The sequence below is a fragment of the Cervus elaphus genome, chromosome 27, assembly GCF_910594005.1.
Source record: "Cervus elaphus chromosome 27, mCerEla1.1, whole genome shotgun sequence".
Lineage (NCBI taxonomy): Eukaryota > Metazoa > Chordata > Mammalia > Artiodactyla > Cervidae > Cervus > Cervus elaphus.
The window spans coordinates 12,233,470-12,250,892 of NC_057841.1; the positions used below are offsets into that span (position 1 = coordinate 12,233,470).

General features: G+C 43.2%; 2 protein-coding genes across 2 annotated transcripts in view; one reads left to right on the plus strand and one right to left on the minus strand.

Moving 5' to 3' along the window:
• Positions 1 to 3,804, plus strand: part of CD226 (CD226 molecule) — a 102,107-nt gene extending 98,303 nt beyond the window's left edge. The window contains exon 8 of the transcript XR_006338114.1: positions 3,752 to 3,804. The gene's annotated coding sequence lies outside the window, so the exon portion shown is untranslated. The remainder of the gene's footprint in view (positions 1 to 3,751) is intronic.
• The window catches only part of DOK6 (docking protein 6), a 393,486-nt gene that overhangs the window by 8,686 nt on the left and 367,377 nt on the right, over positions 1 to 17,423 (minus strand). The window lies entirely within an intron of this gene.

Consider the following 17,423-nt stretch of genomic DNA (forward strand, 5'->3'; position numbering starts at 1 on the left):
GTTCTGGGGCCTCACGTGGGCTTCCCAGGGGTCTGTTCTAAATGAGTCAGGATTGTGCCTGACACGTGAGAATGAGTATCTGATGGACGAGCTCAATGTGAGAGAAGATGGAATAGACGTGGTGTGCTCTGCTCTCAGGGCGTCTGCCTCACACAAAGCAAGAAACGTACTGAGTCTGGTGTATTCGATTTCTGGTCTCTGGCGAGAAACCCAGGGAAGACTGTCTGTTAACACAGAAAGAGCAAACTCTGCTCACTCCGGGTGGGGCTGCCCTTTGCAAGCTCACTCGCTTAAAGCCAGTCTCATTGTTGTCGGGTGTGTCTGACGACTCAGAACCCTATCCTTGTTGAGATCTGGGAAGGAAATGCAGAGACATCGGGTAATAATAAAAAGCTACTTGAAGTGGCAGAATCTCCTAACATTAAGAAAAATCATGAGAGCGAAGCCTTCCGTTCTAGATAAACACCCTTTTAGGGGTACTGTTGGCCTGGTTCTCGGGGTGAGTCTCAGAGGAGGGCAGGGCGGAGGGGGCCCCACCGCCCCGGCCAGCCTGCGCGTCTCCCAGGCGTCCAGACCTTCCGACTCCCTCCCCTCCCTCTCGGGGTCCAGAAACCCTGTCTCCTCTTTCTGCTCCTTCAGGCCCGAGGGTGGCGGGCTGCCTTGCTCCTGCTTGTCGCTCACACGTCCTCATCATCTCAGTAACTGGATCCACAGCTCTTTTGTGGGTCCCGTTACATTCCCATAAAACCTCATGTCTTCTCTTTCCTGTCGGACCATGAAGATGCTGTGAGGAAAGGGAAGCCGGGTGTCGGAGGGAAGATGGAGCCACCAGAGGCGAGGTTAGGAGTGGGGTCTGGGGAGCTGGCCCCCCGTGACCGGCTGTAACTGACTTTGAGAAACTTACAGGTGTCCGGGTTTCTCGGTTCCCTTCTCTGCACGGTCTGTATGACAGTAGTGGTGTAATACAGCTTTTTGAGTATGAAATCAGTTTGTATCAATTAAATCCATACATGTTAAGTGCGTCATCCCTGGTGGCTCAGAGGTTAAGGGTCTGTCTGCCAATGTAGGAGAGGTAGGTTCGATCCCTGGGATGGGAAGATCCCAGGGAGAAGGAATTGGCAACCCACTCCAGTATTCTTGCCTGGGAAGTCCCATGGACAGAGGAGCCTGGTGGGCTACAGTCCACAGGGCCGCAGAGTCAGGCATGACTTAGCGACTAGATGGTAACAAGTCTGTCATCATAGCAAGAGACAGATGCCATGAGGGCCCTTCTCCAGTAGGACCACCATAGGGGCAGTCAGTGAAGACCTCCCTAAGGAGGTGACCTTTTTACATGGTGCTTGTATGACAGGGTTAGGATACACTGGCTTGATGTTGGAAACTTCAGATTTTACAGTTTGCTTCCTTATCTCACCATTGACTTCCTGGATAATAATTCACAGTTCTTGTAAGAGGAGAGACTGGCATTCATGAGCAAAAACCAGTTGGAAATCCTAATGTTAAGACTGTGTTCCTGGCCTTGCTTTTACCCTATTACTTAAAAAAAAAAATTAGAAATATCTGAAAGAGAGCAATGTGAGAGCACACCTTTAATTCACATTACTTGTGGCCTGAAGGCTAAAGTTGAAGTTGTGAAGACAGAAGCGTCTTTGCCCACACACACAGGTTTTGACCCTGGAATCCTGGTGTAAAACTTCAGTCATGTAAGTAACATTTGCCAAGCAGTTACCAAAACAGTTCAAGATTCCATAGGGAAGACTGTGGTCCCTGAGTTTCTGGGGTCCACAAGCTGCTGTGGGACGCTCAGTAGACAGGGACAGGCAGCAGCAGACATCCACGCAGGGTCTGTGCAGCCAGTGCGGTCTGGAAGCAGAGCAGGACGCCAGCACGGCCCATGGGCTTGGTTCCAGGGCTGAAACATGTCAGTCCAGCCATCACAGTGACCCCTGCTCCAGACTGTGCAGATCCGCCGTCCCCTCAGAGGAAACATACAGCCCTGAGTTCAAAATCCAGGCCTGCTGTCTCTTTTTGAGCCTCATTTTCTTGCACAGACAGAACACACTTTCCTAAGTTTTTTTTTTTTTTTGGTCATGCCGTGTGGCATGCATGGTCTTAGTTCCCCTACCAGGGATCAAACCCCGACCCATTCCCCCTGCAGTGGAAGCACAGAGTCTTAACCACTGGACCACCGGGGAAGTCCCTTTCCTAAGGCATTTTGAGGGTTAAACAAAACAACATAGACTTCCCAGGTGGCACAATAGAAAAAGAATCTGTCTGCAATGCAGGAGACCCAGGTTAGATCACTGGGTCCGGACGATCTCCTGGAGGAGGAAATGGCAACCCACTCCAGTATTCTTGTCTGGAAAATTCCTTGGACAGAGGAGCCTGGTAGGGGTCATGGGATCACAAAGAGTTGGACGTGACTGAACACACACACATACTTTCAAACAAAACAATATACAGGAAGACACCTGGGGTGGTAGGTGCCTAATAAATGTTAGTTTTCCCCCTTCTGTCTACACGGAATGTGTCCCCACTCTTGTCTGACTTCCTATTCAGTGTCTATACTTTCTCTATCATTGCAGTGTGCTGTCCTCATTTTATGACAGGTTTTGAGTATTACTCTCATTCGGTCATCTTGAAGATTTCTTCATCTCCTCTACAAACAGTTTCTAGTCTAATTGGAAATAAAATGGTGAATTTTTCTTACCTCAATCATGTCTTTGCAGACATTTGATAACTGATGCTATTTCATACCACAAAAATAATATACCTCAATCAGAGCTGAACTTATGCTTAATAAATGCTGTTTGATTTTGGCAACAATGAGTATGAGAAGAAAAGAGAGAAATAATTAATCATTTTCTCAACATTCATTTGAATTCTGCCCCTAGGCACTGTTGATGAAAACAAAACAAAAAACAGAAATCAACTTTGTGGCTTAAATTAAAAACTTGCTGGAATAGACCTGTTCACTCCACTCAACAGAGACTCTATTTCAGTCCTTCCTAAACTTTCCCTCCAGTGCCTTGTGCTCAGCCATGACTGACTCTTTGTGACCCCATGGGCTGCAGCCCACCAGCCTCCAGGCAAGAACACTGGAGTGGGTTGCCGTGCCCTCCTCCAGGGGCTCAGGGATTATTATTTTCTTGACTTTTTCTCTGAGAGGTATTTGTACTTGCTAATGAAATTCTTTAATTGTTTTAAGATTACATAAAATGATTAAATATAACATGTAATTTTTATCTTCAATTATCAAAAAAGAAAAATTTTAAAGGTTGTTTCATGCCACTATGTTTCTGATATAAACTGTCAATTTGCGTTACACTAATTTACATTCTTGCAGCCATGAAATTAAAAGATGCTTACTCCTTGGAAGGAAAGTTATGACCAACCTAGACAGCGTATTAAAAAGCAGAGACATTACTTTGCCAACAAAGGTCCATCTAGTCAAGGCGATGGTTTTTCCAGTGGTCATGTATGGATGTGAGAGTTGGACTGTGAAGAAAGCTGAGTGCCGAAAAATTGATGCTTTTGAACTGTAGTGTTGGAGAAGACTCTTGAGAGTCCCTTGGACTGCAAGGAGATCCAACCAGTTCATCCTAGAGGAGATCCAACCAGTCTGTCCTAAAGGAGTGATGCTGAAGCTGAAACTCCAATACTTTGGCCACCTCATTCGAAGAGCTGACTCATTGGAAAAGTCCCTGATGCTGGGAGAGATTGGGGGCAGGAAGAGAAGGGGATGACAGAGGATGAGATGGCTGGATGGCATCACCAACTCGATGGACATGAGTTTGAGTAAACTCCGGGAGTTGGTGATGGACAGGGAGGCCTGGTGTGCTGTGATTCATGGGGTCGCAGAATTGGACACGACTGAGCGACTGAATTAACTAATTTACATTCCCACCTAGAGGGTATTAAAATACTTTTTATCCTAATGTTAGATAGATCTGGATTATTAGATTAAAAAATTTTGCCAACTTGAAGGATAAAAAATTGCATCTTGTTTAATTTCCTTTTGCCACAATGAAGTGTTTAAATTTTGTAGTCAAGTATTTGTGGTGTCCGGTTTTGTGCCTTGAAATAAGTCTTTCTTTATCACATTATTAAAATATTTTCTTACAAGTTGTTTTTACATTTTCATAAATTTCCTCTACTGTCTTCAGCTTTTTAATTCATTGCAAATCTCTCTCAGTTCATGCCCAGAGGATCCTCTGTTGTGCAATGATCATGTTAGCTCTGATGGAAGAGGATGTGGGTTTGAGTTGTTGCTTTGTCCCTTGATTCTTCTGTCCCTCAAGTGTCTAATGGCAGTTATAACAGTTTCTGTCAATAGGATCATGTGTTAAATGTGTTAATTCATGATAGCATAGTCTAATAGTGCATTACATTCGTGTCTGTATGACACAGTATTAGCACTGAGAGCAGGGTACTATACTTGGTTTACACACACACGCAGCGCACCAGTCCCGTCTTCACACTGCAGGAGAGGCAAAGCATTTGTAGCAGCACCTGGATTGATCCTTTGTTATGAGGTTCATGAGTCTCAGTGTGAGCATTTTTCCAAAGGCTTTATGAGATTTTTTTTTTTTCAGTCAAGGAACAAAGGTGTCTCATTTCTGGGAGATACTTCTGGATTATTATTATAATTTTTGCTGATTACTTCCCTCCCACCATTTTTCTCTGCTCTCTCTCCCACGGCTGTTCTTTTTCTAACCTTCTATTATTTGTATGTTCTACTGCTGTTCTGACAATTTTCCAGTCTTTTCCATTTTCACTCTCTTTTCTGCTGCTTTATTTTGTGGATTTGAGGTTTACTTTACCTTCCAAGCTTGCTAAATTATAAAAAAGATTCTGCTGCTCTAATTTTAACTTGAAAAAGCTTTCTTTTCCCTTTGTCCTTCCCCATCTTGTTCTCCTTTTTTTAATATACATTCATATTTTTTGTTATTCATAATGGCACTTTCACCCCCAAAACGATGGACCTTTTTGGCTTATTTCATAAGTAGATATTTAAATATTCTTTTTTTTTTTTTTTAAGGTTCTCAGCCTTTTAATGCATTTAGCATCTGAGGGACGTAGACTTTCTCTGAAGATTTTGGGAACCAAAACACCTGGATTCTAAAGGCTCGTTCTAATGGTTATCTTACAGACATTCCCTCTCCCTCTGTCTGTGTGAAGCGGCACACAGCTGTTCATTTCCTGATGGAGAGCTCCTGGGACTTGGATGTTTGAGATGGATGCCCTTTATCTTTAGAATCCCTTCCTTCCTGCACTGGAAGAATCCAAATCTCTGGGCCTTCCACAACTCATATCTTTAAAGATTAGAAAATTTTGAATGGAAAAATGCATATTATTTAATTCTATGTACCCTCCTCTAGTTAAGAGAAACTGATGAGTTAGTCACATTCTAATGCTGGAAAAAAAAAATCAAACACAATATCCTTTTAATTAATTTGCTTTAAAGATGGTTTAATTTGATTCATACAGAATTATGTTTTTTAATACCCATTTCATAAATTTTCGAGACCAAAAACAGTCTATTATTTTGGCTGATGTACCATTTATTTATTCCTATTGCATACATTTCATTTCTCTTGTATTCTAATTACCTACTGGGATACTAATTTTATACAGCTGTGATATTAATTTTCTACAACAGTAAAATTTAGTTGAACTCTGTCAGCAGACTGCATATGAATAGCTGTGGAATTTATAAGCAATCTGTGGCAGCTAATAAAATGGTAAATATTAACACGGGATAGTCAAAGTTGAAACAGAGAATAGGTGAAAAAAATTTATTAATGTGCTCAAAAAGAGAAATGGGAAAATATGTAAAAGAAAAGTAGATATATTTAGTTTTTGAGCTATAAATTTTTCATTGCTATTTTCAAGAATTTAGGTATACATTTTTTAATATAATGTTAATATAAATTTGTTTAGTTGCTAAGTTGTGTCCAACTCTTTTATGACCCCATGAACCTGCCAGGCTCCTCTGTCCATGGGATTTCCCGGGCAAGAATATTGAGGACTGGGTTGCCCTTCTCTGTTAATATAAATGAGTTACATATTGATACACCTTTGTTTCCATTTTGAACCTATTTATAGAAAGTTTTAGCAATCAAGGAACTATTAAGGATCATGAAGTAGGGTGCGCCCAGTTCAAGTTGAGATCTGCAGAACTAGTATCTGAAGCATTTTAACAAATTTACTATCTAGTCACATTAATTGCCTGCAAAGTAATTACAAGAATACATATCAGCTGATCATCCTTAAGATGACATCTTAAGGAGAAAATGGAGAATTTCATTTGCAGTAATTCTTCTCTAAAGATTTTAAACGAATGCATAGAAACACTTTTCCAAGAGAGCAGGTCTTTCCTATATAGTATATGAGATTTATTATGAGAGTTATAAATTAGAGATTTGATTTATGACAGAAATATTATAGAAAAAATTGAATGTCACATAAGTTTACACAGGAAGAAGTTTGCAAAAAAAAAAAGACTAAATATGAGGGAGATAAACAAGTTGTCAGGTTTTCATATAACGTAGTACAGTTTTATTCTGCAGTGGATACAACGCTGAGCTTGCGTTTAGTCTGAGGACTCTAAGATGAGTTTGAGGGTGTGTGTCCAGAAACCTGCTTGGCACTCAACACATCTGATTTCTCATCTCATCCTATGAAGAAATTTACCTTGAACTTCTCCTTCTAGTAAGGATTAGGTTGAGTTTTCAGAGATCTGGGAAACATTCTGAGAATCTCAAACAAAATTATGTCTTCTTAGATTTTTTAAAAATACTTATTTGACAGCTTTGGGTCTTAGTTGTGGGCCCTTAGTTCCCTGACTAGGGATCGAACCCACAGCCCCTCTATTGGAAGGTGGATTCTTAGTCACCAGACTACCAGGGACATCCCTGTCTTCTTTTGTAAATATTTTGTTTGTCTGCATAAGACCACAGTACCCGGATAGTCATGGCTTTCAGACTGTATCTCATCATTAGGAATCCGGCCCTCGTGATGCTCATGATGAAAGATAAAGCTCCAGATGGTGAGTTGCAGCAGGTGCGATGGAGGCATGGAGGGGGGAAGCCGGCCGGATAGTTTCCTAATGGATGAGGAAAAGTTATGAATGATCTAGAGATGAGTGAATGGATCAGAGTCGCTGGCTTACTCAATGAGACTACAGAGGAGCCATTAGCAATCCTTTTCCACCATCACACAACTGAGAGATAAAATTTAGCCCCAGAGAGAACAGTTTCTCAGAGAAGGTATTTCAAAGGTAGAAAGAAGCCTCTGATTTTATATACATTTCCTTAGGTTTACTTATCATTCGTCCTTATTATTTCCAGCTAATCAGCATTCCTCCAAGTCCAATAGCAGAGATGAAAACTGCTGGTACCAACCTGCATAAAAATGAGGCCAAAATGGGTGAGTGTGGTGAGAAGCGAGGATGTTTATTCTTGCTGAGAAAGACCTACGAGTACCTCTCAGTATAATTATATTCAATATTTTAAGTTTCCTCGTGTAGTCGATAAGCTGCAAGCATTTCAGAACCTGGAAATCTGGAGCCTAGAGAGTTTCTGGTTAGTAGCGCTTCCCGGTAGGTTGATATTGCAGTGATTTCTCTAGTTCTTTTGAAAATTTCCAGATGAATAGAGAATAGGAGATCTGAGATCCATGAAAATGGAGTTAAGGAGTATAGAACAAAGGAGGTGATGTGGACATTTCTTCTCTTTTATGAAAAAGTACTGCAAAAATGCCAAAGTATTTTTCTAGGCAGGCTGAAAAATTCTTGGTATGCATTTTACCACCAGTGTATCCAGCAGATAGCAATGAAAGCCATCATAACCCCCAGCTAGTTTTTAATTTTTTAAATTAATTTTATTGTGCTTCTTTGGCTGTGCTGAGTCTGTTGCTGCGCGCGGGCTTTCTCTGTGTAGGGTGAGCGGATGTTACTCCCTCGTCGCGGTCCACAGGCTCCTCCTGTGATGCTGGTTGCAGAGCACCGGCCCCTGGGCGTGCGGCCTTCTGTAGTTGCGGCTCCGAGGCTCGGTAGTTGTGGCGCATGGGCTCAGCTGCCCCGGAACGTGGGATCTTCCTGGACCACGAGGTGAACCCACGTCCCCCGCAGTGGCAGGTGGATGCCCAACCACTGGACCACCAGGGAAGCCCTTTTAATTTTTAATTAGTTATCTTTAAGTCTGTGAGAGACTGAAATATATTTTCATCAGTTTTTTTAAATACTAAGTACTCATGTAAGGAGGCTGATGATGTTTGTGGAATTACTGCCATTGTAGAATGTCATGTTGCATGTAGTCCTGTTACTGAAAACAGGCCAGGACACGGAAGGGTTGTGAGCACAGCCTCTGAGGCTGGTCCTGGCCTCACTGGGTGACCTCGGGTTGGATACGACGGGGCATTAAGTAGCCGAGTGCTTGGGTCATGATATTACTGCTCATTAATACCGAGCACTGTGTCCCAGGAAGCAGCAGAGGTTTCACTTGCATTGACTGACTTAATCCACCCGGTAGCCCTGCAGGACTGGCCGTCTTGCCCTGTCTCCTGGGCACACAGACGCCAAGGTTGGAATCCAGGCTGCTGGCTCTAAACTCTTCACTGACCCTAGAAGGTTGTCTGCCCCACAGTTAGCACAACCACCAGAGAAAGGGGCATGATTTTGCAAACAAAAACATATTTTAGAGGCAAGGGAGCAAGCAGGCCTCATGCCTTTTTTTTTTTCTTTTAATTCCCCTCAGTTATATTAATTTTCTAAAGTACACAGGATAATCTGAGTTACTTGTATTTCATGTTTCTTGATAATAAGAATATGGAGATTCACTGTTTTTTCCCCCCAAAGTCTATATTTCTTTATGTTTTCCTTCAATTTTATAATTGTGAAAGTCAGAAATGTTAGTTTTTATCTTTTTTTTTTTTTATATTTAACAATCAGTTACTAAAATAGCCTCAATGGTAGAGAATCTGCCTGCAATGCAATCAAGATGCAGGTTTGATTCCTGGGTCAGGAAGATCCCCTGGAGAAGGTAATGGTCACCCACTCCAGTGTTCTTGCCTGGAGAATCCCATGGACAGAGGAGCCTGGCAGGCTACAGTCCCTGGGGTTGCAGAGAGTTGGACATGACTGAAGTGACTGAGCAGCAGTAGCAGCTCCTAGAAATCGGATGCTAAAACTTCTAAAATTATCAGTAACCCCTTTGGATTGATCTTGGATTATGTCCACAATGGTGAATTGGCTATTGTTATTGAATTCACTCATTTTCACTACTGCTGTGGAACATAATATTTTAATGAAAACCATTTATGTTTACACAATTAATAACATTAACTTAGTATAAATTGATAAATCATGTAAAAATTAAAATTTGCAATTAAGTCAGAGACAGAACAGCTTTCTGGTTGCTCAAGTTCTCATGCCTCTATATAAGCCTATTCTAATTCTTATCAACTTCAAAAAATTTCTAGTTCTGGGAAATTTGGCCAGCTCTTTAAGGAAACATACTAGTTTATATTATTTCCTACATGATGTATAAAAATAAATTACAAAGACCTTGAAAAGAAGTGAAAAAATAAGCATTAAAAATCATTGGAAAGAAACTTAGGAAAATAGTTCAAATTGGGAGATTTTTCTAAGTACAAAAGCAATTGAAGTTAAAATACAGGATCATTTGTCACTGTTTGACACCAAGTCTAAAAGGATGAAATTTTAAATTTAACCCCTCTGAAGCTGGACAGCATTCAGTTCTTTGAAGCCTCAATTTTAATGACTTTCCCAGGAAAGCATTCATTAGCTCTTATTTATGTGTCAGAAAATATTTCAGCTGGGTTGATTCACTGAGGGGTCCTGACAGTGGTGGTGAGTGGCCTTGAAGTGGTCAGAAAACTATTTTTGTTAAAAAATTTATAGGAAGTTACTTTTTTACCTAAGACAAGTCTGCCCAATGTGAGTACATTGTCTGCTTTCTTTGCCTTGGATGGATATATAAGTATAAATATATATGGGCTTCCCTAGTTTTGCTAGTGGTAAGGAACCTGTTTGCCAATGCAGAAGATGCAAGAGACATGGGTTCAATCCCTGGGTCAGAAAGATCCCCTGAAGGAGGGCATGGCAACCCACTCCAGTATTCTTGCCTGGGAAATCCCATGGACAGAGGAGCCTGGCAGTTTACAGGCCATCAGGCCACAAAGAGTCAGACAAGACTAAGCAACTGAGCCCATACACACATTAATATATATTTGTGAATATATATTTATTTCAGGCTGGTAATACTGTCATCTGACGATTGCAACTTTGGGTCTTAAGTCATGTGTATTTTTAAAACAGCATTTTTTTTGGGTAGACAACTCATTCCAAACATGAATCGAATGAAATGATAATGAAAGAATCAGTGAGGATGGGTGTAGCAACTAAGATAAAGAACAGGTATCTCACGGGAGCTGGAATCACGGAATCATAGACAAGGGACCAGGAGGACGCTGAACAAAGAGAAAGGAGAGCATTTCCGCTTGACCCCGTGAATTCCATGCAGTATTGTGTGAATTCGGCCACAGCAAATAGGCCCTCCTGTTTCCTTCCATCAGGAGGAGATTAGAAATTGTAATTCTTAGAAAGAAAATGAAGCCAAGAAGTTTAGCTGCGTAAGAAACATATTTCTCTCATCCTGGTAGACGGGAGATGGGACCTTGAGAACTGCTGATTGGGCCAGACCAGCAGCCTTTCCCTGGTTTACGCCTTGAGCAGAGTTATCAGACAACAGTGAAAATGGTTTCAGCAGGTTTAGAAACACGATTGAGATGGCAGGGTACTATACCTTTTAGAAACTTTGAGGAGAAACTGGATGGGGAACACAGGAACGTGTAAATAATTTGGGGTGTGATAGACTTGAGTTCAGCATCCTGACTGTAACTGAAGCCTGAGGTTCCTCTCTATGTGTGGGATGAGAAGGGTCCTAGAAACTCCCCAGAGCCTTGAAGCTGAAGTGAGACAGTGTAACTAAACAAAAACAGGGGGTAGATCTCCACATGTTGCATTAATGCCTTCATTTCTGCTTCCCTTTTATCTGAAATGTGTTTCTAGATATTGTTATACTGACTAAATAACTAGGCTCTGATACCTTGAAGAGATAATTTTTTTTTCTAAAAATGGAGGAGGGAAAGGTGAGTTGCTTTGGGGGTTCTTGTTTGGAAAAGTCCGACAGCTGGAGGTTTGATGACTGCAAGTTCTCTGTCTCCTACGGACAAAGAATGAGAGGCTTTAAAAATGAAGAAAACGTTCGTGCCTCTTCATCTTGGCATTGGTCGCTTAAACAGGAGAGCGTTGTCAGGAGACCAAAGCTTGTCTGCTACTGAGGAGGGGTGTTTCAACACCAAACGCAGCATTCTTGCCTGATTTCCTGGCCTGGACTCGCTGTTTCAGTGAGCGGCACCCATCAACCTGGCAGCCACGTTAGTGAGCTGCAGCCGGTCTGGTCTGCGGGCTCCGCCACCGTCTCCCTGGGGCCGTCAGCCACCGAGTCCTACAGCTTCTGCCTCCCTGAAGCCTCTTGAATCCACATGCTTTCTTCATGCTCACTCCCTTCACCCATCAGGTTTATGGCTGCAGCCGCCCACCCAGCTGGTCTTCCTGAGGACAGTGTCCCCCCTTCTCGGATCTGTCCTTTGCGGGGGTGACTGTGAGCAATCGTCGGTCCCTCCCCTCCACACCTGTCCGGGATAAAGGCAGACGCCCCTGCACGGCTCCTACGCACCAAGGTCCTCAGTGCTGGTGACACGGGTGTGATCAGAGGGCTCTTTACTCAAGCCCCACCTGCAAAAGCCGTCAGTTCCAACCCTTTCCAGTAAAACGCCTTGTAAAAAATATTGTTTCGTTTATAAATAAGCCCTAGACGTCCTCTAGGGCTTCCTTTTTGGGGGGCAGGGGGGATGTACTTCCCTTTTATTTATTTATTTAAATTAATTTTTATGGGTGTGAGGCTGGGAGAGCAGGCGTGGGGGTGGAGATTGGGAAAAGTTGAAGCTGGAGAAGTGAGTGTGGCTCAAATTGCGCTAATATACGTGGAACCCAGGGCTTTCTTTTAGCCAGACTGTTACCCCTCAGACTCTCTCACATAGAACATATGTTTGTAAGCATGTCGGAACTTCCCCTGATGACTCTGATTTCAGCTCTGCTCCACCCCACCCCGGCTCCCCCAGCCCCTTTCGAAAGGACACGCCGTTCCCTGGGAAGGCAGCTCCCTGGCGGCCTGGGCTCCTTCCTCTGCGGCATTGTGCCCCCTCGCCCTCCTTGGCACCCGCTCTTTCAGGCTGGTTCCTGTTTTTCTTGAAGAATTCACGTAGGAAGCCTCAGAGAGGCCTGCACACCGTCTCGCCTGGCCTGATTCAGAGGCGTTGCACGACACTCTCTTGCCCTCACCTGGGTACCCAGCTCACCTCTTAACTCTTTGCCTTCGTATCTCCCCTGTGAGCTTATCCTGAACTTCAGGAGAGAAGGTCTATTTACCTTCCTGTCTGTGGAGCCTTGGAAAGGCCAGGCTCACAGAGGGCACTCAGTAAATGTTAACGCATGAAACTGTGAAAAATGCATGCAGCAGCTCCATGCAGAGGAGGTAGAGGACTCACGTCTCATGGGTCTCCTTGCACCTGTTTAGTGGTCAGTAATTACTTTGTTGCATCAGAATAATTCAATGATGTGGCCTGGTTCTGGCCAATGGGGAAATGATAATCTTTTTAAAAATGAGAATTTTAATAATAGTGTAAGACTAAATATGATTGTCAAATGTATGCCATAGGTGTAAGTAAATAGGAGAATGAGGAAATGATTATTTTTAGCTGCCTCATAACATACTGACCCTGACAAAGGTACCAGTTTAAAAGGTTTTTCACAATCTAAACAGATGTGAGTTTAGTGGAAAAATGAGAGAAGGGAGAGTTTGCTGGTAGACAGTCCTCCCCGAGCCTCCCGCCCCTCTTCGTTTTGTGAGCCAAGGCAGGGAGGGCCCTTGTTCTGAAGGATGGAGCAGGCATCTCCCTCCGGAGAAGAGGGAAGATTATGTCCCTCGCAGTAAGGATGTCTCCCTCTGGGACAAAGTGTGGGCTGGATCATCACCCACTATAAAACATTAGGGTTCCCTATGTTGTGGTTCCTCTCCTGTAACACAACCTTCTTCATATGTGAGTGTCGCCTGATCCTCTTTGCATCTCCCTGTGAGAAATGGGACTCAGGAAACTGACAGAAATGCTGATACACTGGCTAATACTATTGCTCTGAGTAATAAAGCTTCCTGGGTCTCCGATCCAGGCATCTCTCGTCTTCTGCCAGCACCCATGCAACTGCAGCAGGCTGACTGGCTAGCTGGTACACGGGGTGACATCTTAGACCCTCACAGTTCTCGACTGTGTTAATAAATAGTGATGTTTAATGCTTTTTTACTGTAAGGGTGGGCTTTCCTGGTGGCTTAGACAGTAAAGAATCTGCCTGCAATTTGGGAGACCTGGGTTCAGTCCCTGGGTTGGGAAGATCCCCTGGAGGAGGACATGGCAACCCACTCCAGTATTTTTGCCTGAAGAATCCCCATGGACAGAAGAGCCTGGGGGGCTACAGTCCAGGGTCACAGGACACGAGAGTGACCAAGCACAGCAGTGACTCCCAGTTTTTGTTAGATTTTCACACTGACTTATTATTCAGTAAGACTTCACTAAGTTTCAGTGAAATTCTTCCTCTTGTGAAATCATCATGGCTTTATGAAATAATTTCATGATAGTGACCAGCAGGACAGTTTCAGAGAAAGAGCTGAATAACTCCTTGATATGTGAGAGAAAGAACGAATATGGTATGCTGGAATTCTTACTGGAGAACAGAAAACTAGGTGAGTAGTTTTCTTACCACTCAAATTCATGGGGCAGAAATAATTATTAATGAAAATTAATTTCCAATAAAGGTAGTCCAGTCACCTAAGAAGAATTATCCAAACTGTTTCTTATAAGGCACATAGATTTTTGTTGCTGCTATTGCTTTGATGCGGGGAATCTCTTTTTCAGATAATTTTTTTTTAACAATAGCATGCTGTCAATGTAAAAATAAAATGGGGGAAAAAAATCAGAGTGCTTATTTGATTTTCGCAGTGAAAAAAGAAACACTTGTTTTAGGACAAACACAAAGCAGAGAAATGAATGATTCCTGCAGTTTTAGAATGAAGCTTTTATCCTGTTAGAGCCTTTGTTAAGAACAGCGAAAAGCATGTTTAAATTCTGAATATGGAAAATTGTTCTCGAAGATTTTCTGCCCTTTAAAATTGCTCTAAGAGATGATTGCTACACCACAATAGGGAGCTTTAAAGATAGAAAATAAAGAGATTACAGGGTAAATAGCCTGCAAGCTGTGATGGTTAACGTTCAGGGGATGAGTCACTGGTGAATATATCGCTTATCAGAGTTCTTTGGTGAATATAGTTTCCTTTGTTTCCTTGACAGTTAAACTGAACTGAGAAGATACAGTCAGTGTATTTTAGAATGTCCTGTTAACCACTGTTAGAATGTGGGGCGGAAAGCAGAGAAACGTGGCCCACACAGGAAGCATGGCACAGGGGTTGTGAGAAGCCGGTTGACAATCAGACAGCTCTGTCTATTGATAACTTTGCTACTGACTCGGCTCATTATTCTCGAGCATTTTAACCACTATTACAGGATGGTTGACATGTGAGTTGATTGAAAAAATTTGATTGTATAATAAGTGAATGGCCGATGATTATCATTTTGATATTCACAAACTTTTGAACGATTTTCCCTTTCGTTTAATAACAAAAGTTCCTGGCAGTGTTTACATAATGCATCTGTACATTTAAATTTAAATTCACCAGTTAAAGTTAGCATGGGCTTCCCTTGTGGCTCAGCTGGTAAAGAATCTGCCTGCAGTGCGAGAGACCTGGGTTTGATCCCTGGGTTGGGAAGGTCCCCTGGAGAAGGGAAAGGCTACCCACTCCAGTATTCTGGCCTGGAGAGTTCCATGGACTGCGTAGTCCATGGGATCACAGAGTCGGACATGACTGAGCGACTTTCAAAGTTGGCACAACTTTAAATATCTTGAGTAGACGGAGATACGGTATAAAAACAGTAGTCAGTGTGTTCAGTGGCTCCGTCGTGTCTGACTCTCTGTGACCCCGTGGACTGTAGCCCACCAGCCTTCTCCATCCACTCCTGGTGGTACTGCTGGACACCCCCGTGTACTTTGTAAGAGTATTTTTTTGCTTCTGTAACTACAGGCAAACATTCTCTGATACCAGTGCCAATAACAGTAAAACCAAAACTCTTGTATGTGTGCAAAACATTTCTTTTCGGTCTCTTTTCACATATATTATTTCATGAAGCCTGCCCAGTAGAGAACTACACGGAGATGTCCTTGGGGGTGTGCCGCGGAGTCTGGCAGCCTTGTGCAGGGAGGGGGCTCCTGCAGGCTGGGTGGTCTTTCCTGAGTGTGAACCGTCTGGGCCACAGCCCTGGTTTCAGTGAAACACTAACTTAGGTGCTGCTCGGAGGAATTTCATAGGTGTGACTAGAATCCACAAGGAGGGAGATGACCCCAGAGAATCGGGTGGAGCTGATTCCATCAGGCGAAAGACCAGCACCAAGGGTTTCAGTCCTGCCAGTTAACAGCAGCTTCACGTTTGATAGTCAATAAAAAAGTGATACTCACAAACTTTGGAATGATTTGACTTTTTGTTTGACAACAGAAGGTCCTAGTAGTGTTTACATATTGCATCTATGTGTTTAAATTTAAATTTACCAGTTAAAGTAAGCACAACTTTAAATCTCTGGGTGGAAAGAAATATGATATAAAAATAGCAATCAATCTGTGCTCAGTTGCTATGTTGTGTCCGACTCTTTGTGACCCCATAGACTGCAGCCTGCCAGGCTCCTTTGTCCGTGGGATTTTGCTGGCAAGAATACTGGAGTGGGTTGCCATTTCCTTCTCTGGGGGATCTTCACATCCTGGAGTCCCTACCTGCTCTTCCTGAGGTTGTGGTCTGCGGGTCTGTTTTAAAAATAATTTTATTGTTTGTTTATTTTGGCCGTGCTGGGTCTTCGCTGCTGCAGGCGGCCTTTCTCTAGTTGTGGCGAGCAGGGCTATTCATGGACCAGCCACAGGACACTCACTGGGCAGGAGCTTGTGATGGTCGGGACGCTGGACTGAACTCAGTGATTACAGGACTATGGTGGACTGAACTGTGTCCCGCTAGATTCACTGTTGAAGCTCTAACTTTTAGTGTGACTGATTTGGAGATAAAGCTTTTAGGATGTAACTTAGTTGAATGAGCTCATAAGAGTCAGTCCTTATCAGATAGCACTGGTGACTTCATGAGAAGAGAAAGCAGTCTCTCTGTCTACACTCACTGAGCAAAGGTCATGGGAGTTCACAGCAAGAGAGCCACCTACAAGCCAGGAAGAAAGCGCTCACCAAAATTGGACCCTGCCGATGCCCTGATGTTGGACTTCCTGCCTCCAGAAGTGTGAGAGAATAAATTTCCCATGTTTAACCACTCAGTCTACGGTATTTCGTTATGGCAGCGTCAATAAATTGTGGAGTGATTGATTTTAGGGCCAAACATCCTCAAGGACCATTTTTATTACTGTCTCATTTATTAAGAAGAAAACTGAAGCTTTTTCACTTAACAAAGAGTTAAAACATTTGAACTGATCAGCAGTAGTGGTCAGCGGTGATCGCTGACTGGCTACTGGAGGTGTACAAGGCATTTCAGGAAAGAATAAGAAAGAAACAGATAAGCTGGGCTCAGATTCAAAGAACGAACACCTACTGTGCAGGAACAGTCAAAATGTAACCCCTTTAAAAGCTTAATCTGCACATCCTTCTGATGCTTGTCGAAGCTGTGAGTCTACCGTCTGGTAACAGGGATGTGCGAGGATTGTCTTTTCCATAAATACCCTGCTGAATGCTCGATGTTTTCCTTCGGGGTTTTCTTCAGGCTCACGCTGGTGGACTCACTTTTGCTGCAGTGGCCTCCTGCAGCCCTGGGGCCTCTGCTGTGGCCCTGGCCATCTCTTCCTCTCTGTGGTCCTCCTGGCCTAGCTTTCAAAGGTCAGGAACAATTCCTAAACCAGCAGCTCCAAAGACCTCCTCCACTGTGGACAAGTTCTCAGACCAAGGGCAGGATTTGCTGATCTGGATTTAAATCCTGTTTGCCTGTAACTGGAAGTCACTGAAAGGCCCCAGGTTTTGCATTTTTTAAGCGGGGGTAATATCTACCTTGTGGCTTAGGTTAAGTAGAAAGTGTTTTAAACAGAGTAACCCATGTGAGGGCTTCCCAGGTGGCACCAGTGGTACAGAATCCACCTGCCAGTGCAGGAGACTTGGGATTGGTCCCTGGGCTGGGACGATCCCCTGGAGGAGGAAA